The following is a 16,193-nucleotide window of genomic DNA, read 5'->3' on the forward strand; positions in this document are numbered from 1 at the left end:
TTGTTTTACATTGTCACCACAGTCAGTCATCTGCCAACGGTCTTAGCTAACCCAAACAGGACTTCTCATAAAATGGAAAATCTGAATTATATAGTCAGTTAGTGAGGTATCATGGAGTTAGGCTCAGTTTCTGTCAGTCCTTTGAAGTAGTCCAGACAAGAAGCATAAACCATGAGTACTAACGTTACCTTTATTGTAAGATTACAGTAACAGAATCTTGCAAGTCTGAAAGCACTTCTCCCCTCTTTTATTTTTGATTGATTATATGCCATCATGTTGTTTTCAATTCCTAGTGAACACAGATAGATTTTATCTATGACAATCTAACCCTAACCTGTTCTTTCAAATCTCCCAAAGGTGCACCCATCGCCACTATAACTGAGTCCGTCTACCTTGCTGCTGGTTGTCCTCCTCTTCTCTTTCCCAGCATCTCTTCACATAATGTGTTTGAAGTAGGATAATTTGAGCCTGGTCATTTGTGCCTTGAGGGAGAACTCTGGATTGATTTGTTTGATGATCCATCGATTTGTTTCCTTGGCTGTCCACGGTATTCTCAGGAGTCTTCTCCAACATCAAAATTCAAAGGCATCAATATTCTTCCTAGCCTGCTTCTTTAAAGTCTGACTTTTGCTTCCATAGAGTGTCACAGCTTTACTTTTACTTTCCAGAAAACTAGGGAGGGTCCCTTCTGAGACACTTCCCACTCCCTCCCTCCTTCTGTAGGCTGTAATACCTTTTGCATGATGGTTGTCTATGCTGCAGCTTTTCCTCCTGTCTCCCAAGGTCATTCCCACATACCATTACAATTTCTGGTGACCTCATGGACAAATACTTATCATCTCAACCTATTCCTAATAGTAACTTGTAACATTTCCAAGCACAGTTGTTAAATTTTTTTCATCCAATTTCTCCATTGAGTTCCTCCTCTTCTACTTCCCTCAACTTCACAAGCATAGTTGTCACTAGTCCAAAATTTGCTTTCACCACGCGTCCCAAGTATATGAATTTCTGCTAGTGCCACGAGCACTTCAAATGATTCAGTAGATATGGTTTGGACCTTACTGAAAGCAGGAGCAGAGCACCCCTTTGCTATTCATTACAGCAGCCAGGTATTTTTGGGGGGCTTCTGCGTTACCCCGAAGAGTTGCATTAACATTAATGAATGAGTTCCTCAAACTAGCTGCACCTTTTTTTCAGGCCCCCATGGGAATTTAAAATAAACAGCAAAAAGGTTAAATTTTAGTCTTTTTTTTTTTTTTGTATTTGGATGCTGGGATTACTTATATTTGTGAATAGTTTAGAGTTGAGATATGGACTGCTTATTTGAATGGGATAGGTTGTTATTTGGGGTGGTAAACTTTGGAATGGTTGGCATTTGGAATGGGTTGTGTATGTTGTTTTTTTAAAGGAGAAATTGTCTCTTTTTGCTATGAAATTTTAGGTTTGGTTTGCTTATACTTTTTTATACCTTTTAAATGGGGTTTTGTTTACAGTTAAAAGTGTGAAAAGTTGAGTTTTATATTTGTTAATTACTGTAGTTTTAATGTTTTAGAGCTCTGTTTGAACTTTTTGCTGCCAATTGAATAAGGAGAAGATATTACTTTTTTGATTTGTTTATTACTAAGAGATGGGTTATGGGAAGAAGAATTTTATGTTTCTTAATTAAGAGGGGTGAAGAAATTATAAAATTGATTATCACTTGTCATGATGAGGGTAGGAAGTCGCTTTCTTAAAATGGGGGATTTTTAAAATTCTTTTTTTTTGGTATTCTTTTTTCTTTTACTTAATATTAACTTTTATTGTTCTTTTTAAAATCTTAAAATTATTGAAAAAAGTCATATTAACTAGATTTATTGAAAGGAAAAAAGGGGTTACGTTGCAGAATCTTGGAAGCTGGATGTATATGATTTAGCACCCGATTTTCAGTAAGTTCACTAGAGCAGGGTTTCTTCAATCCTCTTGCTGACTGTCTCTTGAAGCAATGAAAAGTTTGCTTCTCTCTTGAAGACCATCTTTCACTTTCAGGCTCCAAGAATTTCTTTACATTTTATTTGACTAGAGTAGAGCTTAGTTATACTACCCTGCTCTCATTAATCCTGACAGTTCCTAGGTTAATATTTGTTTTATTTATTTGTTTTATGGATCTTATTGGTTATATCATAGGGCATTTCTTTAAATGGGAGAATTTATTTTATTTTGTAAGATTATTAGTTTTGATTTGTCTTAATTGTTAATATTTGTTTATTGATTTGGTTGTAAAAGTATGAATTAATTTTACTGGATGATACTTTGCAATTACTGTTTCTGATTTGTACTATGCTACATGTACAAGAATGATATGGAAAAAGATGTTTACATTGGATATACAAATGAAACCAGCTGATGTCTTAATACTTAAAAGGGCTATACAAATAACAAACCAGAAGAGTGACTTGGATAACTTTTTTATTTTGGAATTACAAAAGAGATGTGTTAAAGTTTTGAAGGACTATCTGAGAAGAGATAAAGAGAAAATGAAAAGAAATCAAGTTCTGTGACACTATTTAAAGAGATTAAAGATTAAGATTGTTAAAAGCAAAGGGAAGGAATATAAAGTTCGTTTATTTGATCAAGGTTAAAACATATACTGTATGTTGTTACTTCTGGTTAGTCTTAATGGATTTTTGCTAACCAGGTCCGAATGATGAGGCTCTATGGATTTGTTTAGAAATAAGAGATGAGATATGGGAAGAAGAGAACTTTTGTTGTAGTTTTAGAGAAGGTGATAAGTTACTGAAATTGTTTGTACTTGTTGTGATAAAAGGGGAAGTCACTTCTTTATATATTTTTTTTCCTTTACCATATATTATACTAATAATATTTCCCATTGACACCTCACTTTCTAATGAATTGGAGTTGGTTCCTAAACATATTATCTCACTGTGGAGGTTTCTATGAAGAAAAATCTAGGGACAATCACTGTCTTCCTGGACTAGTCTTTGTAGTTTTCTTGGCAAGATTTTCAGAAGTGTTTTGCCACTGCCTTCTTCTCAAGGCTGAGAGAAAGTGACTGGCCCAAAGTCACCCAGCTGGCTTCATGCCTAAGGTGGGAGTAGAACTCACAGTCTCCTGGTTTCTAACCTGGTGCTTTTACCACTACACCAAATTGGCTCTCTACATACCAACTAGTATTAAACAATAATGTACTTATTTGGTTGTATTAATATGTTTTCAGCATTGAGAAGATTATGGGATCAGACTAATCCAAGAGCAGAGTACTCTTCCACCCTTCTGGGTTGTTTTTCAATCATAGAGACTCTGAGATTTTCAATATCCTAAAATTGATGCTTCATCAAAGTAGAATGGAAAAAAAATCTTTTTCTTTCTTTCTTTCTTTCTTTCTTTCTTTCTTTCTTTCTTTCTTTCTTTCTTTCTCTCTCTCTCTCTCTCCCTCCCTCCCTCCCTCCCTCCCTCCCTCCCTCCCTCCCTTTCTTTCTTTCTTTCTTTCTTTCTTTCTTTCTTTCTTTCTTTCTTTCTTTCTTTCTTTTTCTTGCCTGCCTGCCTGCCTGCCTGCCTGCCTGCCTTTCCCTCTTCTCTGTGTTGCAGTTTCCATTGCCAGAAAAATGCCCTTGGAACTTGGCAAGCAGACTAGGAAAAGTTTTCTGACATTGAATCTCTGTACTGGATTCAGATTCTCTCTCGAACCTTAGAAGAACAAATTACTCTATGTGGTTGCTAAGAGTCAATAGCAACTTGATGGCACATAATCAATCCAAAGAAATCATCTAAAGATAATAAAAATTGCATTTAAGTTTACCAAATTTTCCAACATCTTGTTTCCTACCATGACCATCTAGAGGCCTTTGGGAAGCTCTCAAGAAGGACATAAAAACAAGATCACTTTTGGGTTCCTGGTATCCTTACTCCATGTAGTATTCAGATTTTTGCAGACAACTAACCTCTGCATTCAGAAGTTGTGTGTGGCCCATTATTTGTATCAAGAATACTTGTCTTTCAGTAGGATATAAAAGTGAGCCCATTAGAGTGCTAAATCTTGTGATCATGCTGTGGGTTATTGTTAAAAAAAGAAGAAATAAACATGAGAATATGAGAAATGAGAATCAAGAGTACTTTTCTCTTAGATTTATGCCCTTGACCAAAAGCTTTAGCATATGTGAACACATGACCTACTATGGTCAGCAACAAATTGACCTTACAAAATTCAGAGTTCAGATTTCAGGACAAAATATCAATCAAAGCCATATTCAAAGAGCTATGTAACACAAATTGCCAGCCCAGGACTTGAGGCAATTTAGGATTAATTGTCAAGTATAAAGGAAAATGGACTATTTTAATCTTATTCTCAGTATGTCATTTGTCACATTCAAGGCATTAATGCAGTACTATAGCTGTAAGAATATTTAAACAAAGCAAATCAACTGAACTCAGTTACAGATTGATATGTTGAGCATGAAAATAGATATATTTTCCTTCTGGTTTTAATTCTGCTGGTTCACCAGAACAATGGGTTCCTCCAATATAAAGAACTTAACCTCTCAAGGACGGGGAAAAAAAAAATCTAAGAACTTCATTAATGAACAGAAGATATATAGGTGGGTATCATGTGGCTTGCCAGTTGTTGATGGCTGATGGAGTTTCTTCTCCTTGCCAACTTTGGCAGATATAGTGAAATAACATTAAAATAATGAAATTGTAATTCCAGATATGCTTATAAATGAGCACATTCCATTGAATCCAAAAGTTCTTTCTTCTGAATGAGGCATGAGATTGCCCAGTTAAGAATATAAAATAAACATACCCAACTCACATGTAATACTCTGTATCAGTCTGTGACAAATGTTCCTACACCATAATTTACATCATCTCTTACTATTGCCTATGCTGATGGATTGCCTGTCATTGGAAATCCTCCACAGTGGTTAAAAAGGTATCTCTCTACCACCACACCATTGCTGATTGTTTTTGTCTGTTTTTTTTTTCCCAGCAGAATTATTAAAAATATGAACTGTACAGATTTTTAAGCTCCATCCGGATAGACTGCTGAGGTATTGAAAAGAGTCTGGTAGCTCTTAACTGTCCTTGATCAAAATCTGTAGAAGAAAACCATTTATTTAAATGAGTTACATCTGCATAAGGATGTATGCATGGTGATGGTGATTTTTTTTTTTAAAAAAAAAAAGGGTTAAAAGTGCCTGCAGTGAGGAAATTTATAGAATATAGAGTGACACCAGGAACATTTATATTAAAATATTTCTCAGGCAATTTATATCAAAACTGAACTACATATGTAAGGGAAAGTTGCATACGTAGCTGTTAGGAAAGTTGCAAACAAAAACAGATGTGGATTTATTTATGGATCTTAAAAAAATAAACAAATAACATCACCAACATACCAAAATTCATCCTTACTAACGTGAACTCTAAGATGGACCGGATTTATGCTGCTCCTTACATTCCTAGCCTCAGTGTGCACTAAGGATTTCTGGAATTACCAAGGCCTGAAGCAGCATTAAATGCACTCTGAACCTGGTTCCTAGTATTGCTCATGTTTTGAGGACCATTTCTTTTTTCAGATAAGGCACTATTTTCGTCTCAGGTTTCATCGTATATTCCAAATCCCTGCATACTAGGACTGTTTTTTTTCCCTTGTGTTGTGCCGTAGAAGATGAGCCTATTTATATTCCTGTGATTCTGAGGAGGGAAATTAGCCTGCTTCAGTGTACTGCACCAAGTATCTTAGGCAGCCACATATACATAAAATGTATAAATATAACATTATAGATTTTATAGGTATAAAATAAACAATGGCACATTTCCCTTTTTACTAGGAGTTCCAACTTCTAATGCAGTGTCTGGTTGCAATAAGATGAGTGCAGATGACTGCACAGAGGGTGCAACCAATGGGGAAAGAAGGAATGGAGTCATGCTTGCCACCTTCTTCTTGACCTCCAAGGATTGCTCAAGCTTTTCATAAGACATTATATGAATATAAACTGTAGCTAAGCGATCCTTCGCATAGTATAGATACTTGTAGAGGACAGGAAAAAGCCATATCACTATATTTCTCCTTCACTCTCTCTCTTATAGTGAGCCTTGATCATTCAGTCATATACAGTGAATGATACCAACAATGTTACTGACAGGAGAGTAGTGCTTCCTCCCTCCCCCACACACATGTCTTTGAAGGAATGTTTATTCCCACAATCAGTCTAACTTTTCCATTGGTTTTGCTTTCACAGTCTCTGCTTCAGAACTTTGATTGATGTTGGTCCGTAAGTTACTTTTGGCTTGTTTTCTTCTTAATTACCAGTTTGAGGATGAACTATCGGTTAGTGATCATATTTTCAGAGAAAGTGATGTGCCTTTTCCTGGCACTGAGGAAGGGTGGGAGGAAGAGAAAGGAACATAAGGAAAGGAGGTGCAGAGGAGTTCCCTGGGAGAGGGAAAAGAAGTAACTCCACTCTCTTTGGGCAGCGGCTGGGCCTACTTTTGATGGTGATCTCATGGAGAGTGTGTGGCCATAAACAGATACACATTAAGGGAATCAAAAAAGTAAAGCAGGAAAAAAAAGGAAGATGATCTCCCAGCCATGGTAAAGTTGTGTGTCTTCCACCATGAACATTACAGCATAAGGACAAAGATAATAATTCCCTCTGGAGCTCTCTCTCTCTTCTACTGTATCTGTCTGTCTATCTTCTTCCTTCAGTGGTTAAAATCTTCTGAAATTGCAGTTTCAGTAGTTTAGGTGTTCTCACGCAACATTTCACAAAAAGGGATGTGGCAATCCTATATGATTTGGGCCATTAAAAACAAAAACTAAAACAAAAACTGGGGCCCTGTACATGACTGAGGGTGAAGTGGTCCTCACAAGCATCACATGGCTGACATCTGGTAGTCCTGAGGATGGTGGTCCTCAGAAGTTTCAGTGATGATGGCCTGATCCACATAAAAGAAAAGTTTGGGAATCCTCTTCTAGGAGCATAACTACTGCCTCTCTTTTGGCATGTTTTATCAAAATAAGAATAAAAGAAGATACAATTTCTATAAAATCACAGTAGCCGTTTTTCTAAATATGCCTGTTACAAAAAAAAAAAGAAGAAATAGAAGAATTTATTGAGTTAGTAGCCTCATTTAGCTTTACAGCACCTTAAAATTTTTCTATTAAAAATGTGTCAACCAATTCACATGTATCATTATATGATATTTCTCACCCTTCCCCATCCCCAATTACCAGTTTGAGGATTCTCCCCTTTTATTTTTAAATTTCTGAACAATAGATTCAAGTTAGAGGAACATGAGCAGAGTCAGTAAAAGCCCTGAGTGTTCTTACTTTGCAGCCATATATTTCTTGAGGAAAACATATTTTCAAAGTAAATGATCTGTTGTTAAGTAATGGCTGAAATTAAGTCATATTCATATAACATTTGATGAAAAACGCAACTCTGAGAAAATAAAGCTCCCCCCCCTTCCTTTCTTTTACCTGTGCCTCCAATTCCAACTGTAAATTAGAGCAAACTGGGATTCAGGGAAACACACTGTGATTATTTTAGTGGTACTGGTATGAATGCATCAATTAAGCTACAGGAGTGGAATTCTTAATAAGATGCTAATAAGGGGGAAAAATCCCTCTGTACCTATTTGGCCCATTGCCTTCTTGTTTTACCTCCTATTTTCACAGCCCTGACATGTAGCAGTGCATATTTTAACATAAAATAGCACATCTGAAATCCTAACTTGTATATTTATTCGGGTGAAGAAAAAGGGCTTTTTTTTTTTGCAAGAAAAAGACTGTATAGATTTCTCTCTGCCTCTGCCTCTCTCTCTCTCCTTCTACACACACACACACACTTCTTTTTAAGTGTAAAGTTTATTTTCACATTTCTGATTGCCCCAGAAAGAAAATGTAGGGCCACTCATACGTCCAATACTCAAGCCTAAACATTGTATAATCACAATAACAAACATTAATACAAACTGACGGAGATTCCATTTTAAAAGCCTCAGCAATTCAGCAGTAAAATTACCATATCTTCTTTGTGAACAATGAATTTTAAGCTGTGTTTGAAATGTGCCTCTTTGGGATGTTGCAAGAAAAGATACTCCAGCTCCAAAGTTTCTTTGAGTTCAATGTGAGTAAATTTGAGATATGTTCAATCACTGTATAATAAAACTGTGAACTCAAGATGAGTTTGGCATTATGCACTGTTATTTAAGTTTGTTGTTGTGAAATACTTTTCATTCTAGGAACTTTTCGTAGAGGCCTTTCTTTACAGCTGTAACTTCTCTATACAAAGAGAATCTCACAGCGCACACTGTTACTTATATCTTCTGCATGGATTTTTCTACATGTTCATGATGGTCCCCACATATGAGGATGTTTCCTACAAATCCTGAAATCAACAAAAATTGAGAGGGCAAAATCTTTAATTCCACGCACACAAATATTCACAAAAGTGAAATGTGCTGGAATTATTCATTTTATCTGAAGCATCTGGAGGATCTGACGCTTTCATCAAACTGATGAAATGAGATTTGTGCCATTGCAATGCAAGTCCACCCCTTTCACACAGACATAGAAAAGGTGTGGAAGTTGACTCATGACAGCACTATGCTCATTTTATTATTGGCCCCTTCTTGGCACCTCTGAATTCCATGAGTATTCTTAGTGAACCCTTTTTAAAACCTCTCATAGATGAAGAACATGGGGTTTTTTGGAAGGAATCTTTCATTCTTTTACCCAACAGCCACAGGCATCCCCTACAAATTTTTAGCATTTGTCCTAATGTGTTTAATTAATCTCCTGAAAGAAAAAAAATTAAAAAAATAAAATCCTGATTATCATGCAGATATCCCTTTCAGTTACTCACAGCATGACCTACACTCAGAAGTAAGCCCGTTAAATTCAGCAAGTTTTCTCCCAGGTAAAGAGATATATAATAGTAGCCTTTTAAAAAAGTATAAAAATTGCATGGGGTGTAAATAGAAGAATGCACATTCATTTTCCATTCTCATGTAGGCAAAGTGTATGAGCTTGTGAGCTAAATTATTCCCAGATCACTGACCTCATCCTTTCTCCCACATCGAAATGTTAAGCAGCAGTATGATATCATATCTGAACCAATTCTTTGCTGAGTGTTTGTGCAAGCACTGGAGCTTAAGAAGCTTACGTCAGTGGGGGTGAAGAGACACCATGGATAAAGCCAAACTAAGGCTGTTTTACATTAGGCTTAATGATGATCTTTAAAGGAACCTTTGGAAAAAAAATAGCTTAGCATACATACATTCAAAAAGAAGCATCTTATTCTTTCATATATTTTGCAGAGTGCAACAGTACAGGTGCACCTGAATTATCTCAATTCAAGTGCAGGTGTGCACTTGAAATTATTCCTTTTCTCTTGCATAGTCTTCCCATACTAAGGAATTCATGCATATTTCTCCGCTAGCCACTTCTTATTCAATAGTGGATTGATCCCTGGATTCTGAACTGTATTAAACATGTGGGTAGGGCTGATTTTTATGTAAATCCACATCTATAATAGAATAGCCTGTACAAAAACAGGTGCCTAGCCTCTCCAATGTGTTTTCTTCCTTGTCCACTCTGGCATGCCATGGCTGATTTTTGGTGCATTTGATCTGCAAAGTATTTGCTCAGGTGTTTCCCATTTTTGAGGCAGCAGCAATTAAATCTCTTTAAATTCCTCCTTGTTGCTCTCAGATTGTCTCAGTAGTTGCTTTGAAGCAATTTTGACCATTATGTCCTAGTTTCCGCACCTGGAGTTGACCTTAGAATGAATGAGTAACAGCCCTCCTGTTTGTGGATGACTTTTCAGTTGAATAAGATAGATAGATAGATAGATAGATAGATAGATAGATAGATAGATAGATAGATAGATAGATAGATAGACAGACAGACAGACAGACAGACAGACAGACAGACAGATTTAATTGCTCTCATATGTACTTGCTATCATAATAAATTACATTTGAGAATTTCAACTGGAGTAAACTAGTCTGTCTCCATGAAATTAATATCTTTAGTTTAATTCAAATATGTAGGAACCATGGAGGTGACCTAGGAGAAGACATCCCGAAGCCATTAGGACAACAAAAGGTGCTGAAACATGTGCTAAGCCCAGGAAGGCAGGAAAGTGTTAGAAAAAGACTCAGACTGACTTCCTCCTGACTCCCTATGGTATAAGAAGGAGGAAAGGGTAAACACAGGCAGACTTGCAAGATTTGGTTACTATGGTCTTTCTCAATAAAGTATAGTTCTAGTCTTCCTGTGAAGTCCATTCTGGTCTACCTTTTACGGCCAACAATATGCTAATTTTTACGTGCAAATTATTCATTAGAAATATATGGTCAGGACTGGAATGTGGTCCTATATGATTGCTATACTGCATGTTAGGATGCAAAAAGTGTAGCTTTGGGGGGGGGGGCACTTGTGACCCACCAACTTTCTTCCAGAGCCCTCTGTAGTGGCTGGAACAAAGTTTGGACTTTTTCTTTTGCAAGCTTGAGGGATTTTTAATTTTAAGTCTAGCAGATACTTAGGGAACCCATCTCATCCCTAATAACTCAATGTATGCCTGGACTACACTCAACATGCCATTTAAAGCTCAATATGATCCCCAAGCCAACAGAAGTCTTTAGATCATGCATCAACTACAAGATCTATGACCAGCATGTAACCAGAGTCCATACATCTGGTGCCAGACCAGGCACATACTGGCTGGCAGGCAAAAATGGTGCTGCATGAGCTATCACCATGGACAATGAGGTCACTCCTATATGCCAACTAGAACATTTGGACAAACTCTTCCTCATGTCATGTATCAGGATAGATGCTGGTAGCAGAGATTGCTTTCGGTTCTGACCTATATTTGCAAGGCACTATATGAATGTTCTGTCTCTGCAAATAGCCAGCCTTGGTTGATCTTTTTAAAAAAGTGCTTAATTTTTGGTAGGAGACCATGAGAAATTCCCAGGGTTACAGGATAGACTGGGAAGATAAAAGATCTCAGAAGATGGCAAACCACTACAATATTGTTGCCAGCAAAACTTCATGGACGCATTGATAAAGTCACCAAGCATTAAATGCTTTCTATTAATGGATTACATGCCTCTCCTGCCACTCCTATGAACTTCTATATATCATCTGAGTGACATTTCAATCTTTGGGCCAAAACCAGAAAAAACAATCTTCTATATTTTCTAGGGAGAGCTACACTAGATGTTGGTAGTGATAGGGAAGAGAGCATCACCCTGTTGTTGGTCGTGGCATTTCTGGGTAACTTTGAGCTAATCATTATCCCTTTACCTCAAGGGTGGTGGTAAACATAATGCCAGTTTGATCTAGTGGTGAAGGCACCAGGCTAGAAACCAGGAGGCTGAGAGTTCTAGTCCTACTTTAGGCATGAAGGCTGGCTGGGTGACTTTGGGCCAGTCACTCTCTCTCAGCCCAACTTACCTCACAGGACTGTTGTGGGGAAAATAGGAGGAAGGAGGAGTATTAGGCCTGGAGTTATTTATAAAAATAACAAAGGTGGGTAAAACAATTTTTTTTTTAAAAAAGGGCTAGGTTGAACCATTTGCTCTGTTTTAAACATTTCCAAATACAAACCAAATTTGATGTTTGATATAATTTGCTGGTTGGCCATGGTGGGAAGAGGATTACATACACCACAAATAGGATGAGACCTTTTAATTTGGAGAATGTGTTGAGAACTTGCTTCTTGTTTTAGTTTATTTAATGTTATAAATACATTTTTTACCTGCCACTCAAAGCTATGCTCTTCCTGTGGCACCTCACAGTAAAAAGCATAAAATTCACCATCAAATGCTAAAACCTTCTAAACAATTTTAAACATAAGGCAGCTACATTTATTTTTTAAAAAAAGCCTTTTCAGTTAGTCAACAAATAGTTTTTTTTCAAGCTTTTTATCTTCTAAAGAACATGTTATCTTATACATTATTATCAAAGAAAACTAAATGTGAGAGGGAAAAAATAGTTTTATATAGGAACGTTTTAAAATTGTAATGGGAAACATTGACTTTTCCCCCCCCGATAAACACAGCGTGTTTTCATTCTTTTTTGGTCCTTAAATCCAGATGCAGAACTTCAGAATCTAAAAGTGTCTAGGGAAAGAAGCAGCAATTCCAAACCTAAAGGTTATTTTGGAGTATAATCTGTTGGTGCTGGAGTGGTTGGCAGCAATTGCTAAGCTGGTCTTCAATTGTTGAACAGGATCCAGATGTTTCTACTCAATATAATTCTTGTGTTAGATATCACATTTTCCCAACACAATTTGGAAAGCATTTTCTACAGAAGCAGGTAGTCATTAATTCTGATAATAAACATGCTGTAGATGTGATCATTTAAGTGTGCTCCAACACACATACAATCCACCCCAGGACAGCTTGAGTGCAAAAGGCCTTTGTGGGCCTTGTCTATGTGGAACTGTGGAGAGGAAAACACAATTTGGGGTGGGGTGGGGTGGGGATCGTGAAACTGTATTACCAGTGGAGAACGGTGACTTTGACACTCAGAACTGAACACCAACCCAAGATTGATGTTCTGTCAACATAGACTCAACGGTTTCCATTTGTGAACCTTGGCAGAGTTACTGTTCTTGTCCCACTTTTACTGGTGTGGTATTTTGCATGCAAGCGGATGGACACTTCTTAAGGAAATGACATTAATGCAAAGCTACATTACAAGCCACTGAGGCCCAAATCTCTAGCCATAAACAAAGTAAGACAAAGGCATGAATTAAAAAAAAAAATGTTGGCCATGGATACCCAATTGTGATTTCACAGGGAGAGGTCTGTCCTTTTCAAGTTCATTTTTTCATCTGGCATATCAATATTTAGTTTGGGAGGTGGTATAACATACTTTCCAGGCCTCTGCGTAATGACCATCTCAGCCTTTTTTTGAAACATTGGAGCAATTTTGAGAGGTTTGGGGACGGGTTTCTTTGGTTTCCTCATTATCTTCATCATGTAAATTATAAGAAATGTTGCTATACTCCCTCAGGAATGGGAAGATCTCAAGGAGAAACTGGCACAAGTCTTTGCAAATTCCAAACCACCAATGATTGCCCCCTTTCTGTCCCAACATCATTGTCATTAAAGTGATCAGTGAAAGCTAAAGTGGAACAAATATGGGTATGTAGGAGAATGTGTTATGTCCATCCAGTTTGTGCACAAGTAGGATTTCAAAGGTGAGTAAAGGAACCATGATTATCATCCAACTTACTGCCATAGTAATGTGTGTTCTTCTTTGTTTGGCAATCACATCCATTGAGAGTAAGAATAAGACAGACCAGATGGTGTAATACAGACCTTTCTCCAACAGAGAAAGGACATTAGGACACAAACAACAAGCCACAGCCACTTGATAATTTCATCCAATCAGAGTGCAAGAAATATGAACTGGAGAATATTGACAGAACACAGGATTTCCAGCTCCAGAGATCTGTCATGACAGAAGCCCCACACGCAAGCAGCCACTGATACTGGAGATATAAAGAAGAGGGGCATGAAGACCAGAAGCCAGAACCAGGTTCCTCTCTCAATTCCATCACAGACCAGAACTTCAGACATCAGCAGAAGAAGGTGGATACTGACAGCAATTAATATGGCTTTGAACTCCACACGTTTCCCCTTCGATATTGTGAGTTTTGTACCCCTACTCCAGTTCCTACTGAGGCACCCACAATAACCATTAATTTCCACAGCCATAGTGGAGCAAATATTGCCCAGTAGCTCCACTCAGTCTTGTCATCCAACTGGAGGGAAAGCAAAATTGAGAACAGCAGCAGGTAGGCAAAAATAAGAAAAAATAATTTCCTGGTGAAATCCATATTGTCTTCTCAGAAAAGAATAGGATAGGAACTGAGGAATTTCTGACTTGTTAGTTTTTTCAATTTTTGTAATTTTGCTCAGCAGCTGCTCCTATATATACTGTTCCTTGTGGTCTAGTTCCTCTTTCTAGTTCCTCCATATACTGTATCCTTTTTGATTTTCAGATTTTCAGTATTTTTTCGGGAAGGGGGAGGACATTGTCTTACATCCCTGATTTTCTTTTCTATCTTCCATTTTCCTCCTTGAAACTCTGTACTTAGTATCTTCTTTTTAGGAAGTTTGGAATTTTCCAAAGCTGTGGTGGGATGAACCGCTTGGTGATGACTTGGTGAGTCACTTTCCATGAGGTGGGCGGCTATATAAAAATGATAAATAAATAAAGTTGGTAACATTCCCAAAAACAAAAAAAAGTTTGAAAAACAAAAGGGAAAATATGAAACATTGTATGAATACGTTACTTACATGTACAAAGTTCGAAAGGTATGAGAAGTAAAATAAATAGTGTGGTATGACCCTAGTTTTAGCTGTGTTTCCTTTCCTCATGACTTTAAGTTTTTTGGCTTACTATTCATATTTTTTTCTATACTTTGTACAATGTTGCTTATTCCAAAAGAGAATAGCATGTTGAGTATTGTGTGTGTGTGTGTATATGTATGTGTGTGTGTGTGTGTGTGTGTATATATATATATATTACACACACACATGTATATATATATATGTATATATGTGTGTGTGTGTATACACAGTATGTATGTGTGTGTGTGTGTGTGTGTGTGTATGTGTGTGTGTATATGTGTGTGTGTGTGTATTCCATTCTGGTTAGAATCAAATCAAGGAGAACTGGTCTCCTAATTCACAATTTCAGCTATGCACAAATGATATTTTGAAATTTTCCCCAAATTTATATAAAGGTCTGTGAGAATGTCCTTGAGAGAGGAGGAGGAGGAGGAGGAGGAGGAGGAGCTACAGACTAGGAATGGTCAGATAAGAGGCAGCTTAGTCCACAGAAGCAGTGGGGGCATGGCAAACATCTTAGAAGGGAGCCTCCCTAGTTTCTTGGACTGTAAAGGCAAGGGAGGAGAGGTGTACTTTCAGACTTGCAAGATTCTGTTACTGTAACCTTACAATAAAGTTAGTGTTAGTACCCATGGTTGGTGCATCTTCTCTGGACTACCTCAAAGGGCTGACAATTTGTGAGCAGAGTAATTGGATGGATGTTTTCTCCAAATTTCACCAGGAGAAGGAGAAAGTCTCCAGCCATTTCTCAAGCCAAGACACCCCTTAGTGGTGAGGGTAGATCAGTGGGAGGAATACTGTCATGATATTCTCCTTTGATGAGCCTGTTGTGTAGTGGTTAAGGCTCAGACTAGAAACCAGAAGACCATGAGTTCTAGTCTTGCCTGAGGCACAAAGCCAGCTGGGTGCCCTTGGGCCAGTCACTCTCTCTTAGCCCTAGGAAGACAGCAATGGCAAACCACTTGCCAAATCTTGTGAAGAAAACTGCAGAGACTAGTCCAGGTGGTCGCCAGGATTCATCACTGATCTGAAGGCACCATAAAAACGAAACTCCTTTGGGATTAAATTGGATCATGGGAAACTGAAACATTGTTATCCTCTCAAAGAATTTCTAAATAATTTCCCATTGATAAAACTGAATGAGAACTCCTACAGAAAAAAGCAAGAGCAGTTACCTGCACTGTGCTAGTTTCAAATGCTCCAGAACTACATTGCATCCTATTAGGTGGTCTCATCCTGAGCCCAAAGGCCCTAGGAACTCTTTCAAATGTCCTTTTTCCCCTGATATATATCACATAAATGGACTCTATCTTAAAGGTAGAAGATAGAATCCTTCCTCTGAAATGAACATTACACAAGGTATATGTAAATACAGAAGTGAATTTTATCTTTCTTTTGAAAATGATATCATATATGCAAAGGCTTATCTAATTCCAGTTCTTTTCTACTGAGAAATCTATGACTTCCAAAACAGCAGCCAACACATAGTAAATATGGGAAGATTGATTTAAGGGATATTGCACACATATCCAAATCATGACATTGTAACTCATTGCCTTTATTTAATTTTTAATTAAAAGAAAGACTATCTCGCCTGACACATTTGTCATGTTCAGGTGGAGACAGTCCTCTATAGGATTATGGATTCCTTTTTTATTGCTTTTGAAGTGTAGAACTTGCTTTTTTCTGAAATAATAGCTGCCTTGTATCTATCCTAGGAGGAGGAGCAATAGTGGAAACCAACACTCCATCCACTTGCTAAAGGAAAAAAAATGGAATAATTGATGATGAAAATGAAACTATGGGAGTTA

General features: G+C 37.4%; 1 pseudogene; it reads right to left on the minus strand.

The window, feature by feature from the left end:
* Positions 1–12,813: 12,813 nt before the first annotated feature.
* On the minus strand, positions 12,814–13,835 carry LOC103054996 (transmembrane protein 185A pseudogene; annotated as a pseudogene).
* Positions 13,836–16,193: the final 2,358 nt, after the last annotated feature.

The sequence above is a fragment of the Python bivittatus genome, unplaced genomic scaffold (assembly GCF_059951505.1).
Source record: "Python bivittatus isolate LINGU-HERP-01145 unplaced genomic scaffold, Pbiv_v1 ctg000060_np1212, whole genome shotgun sequence".
NCBI classification, from domain to species: Eukaryota; Metazoa; Chordata; class Lepidosauria; order Squamata; family Pythonidae; genus Python; species Python bivittatus.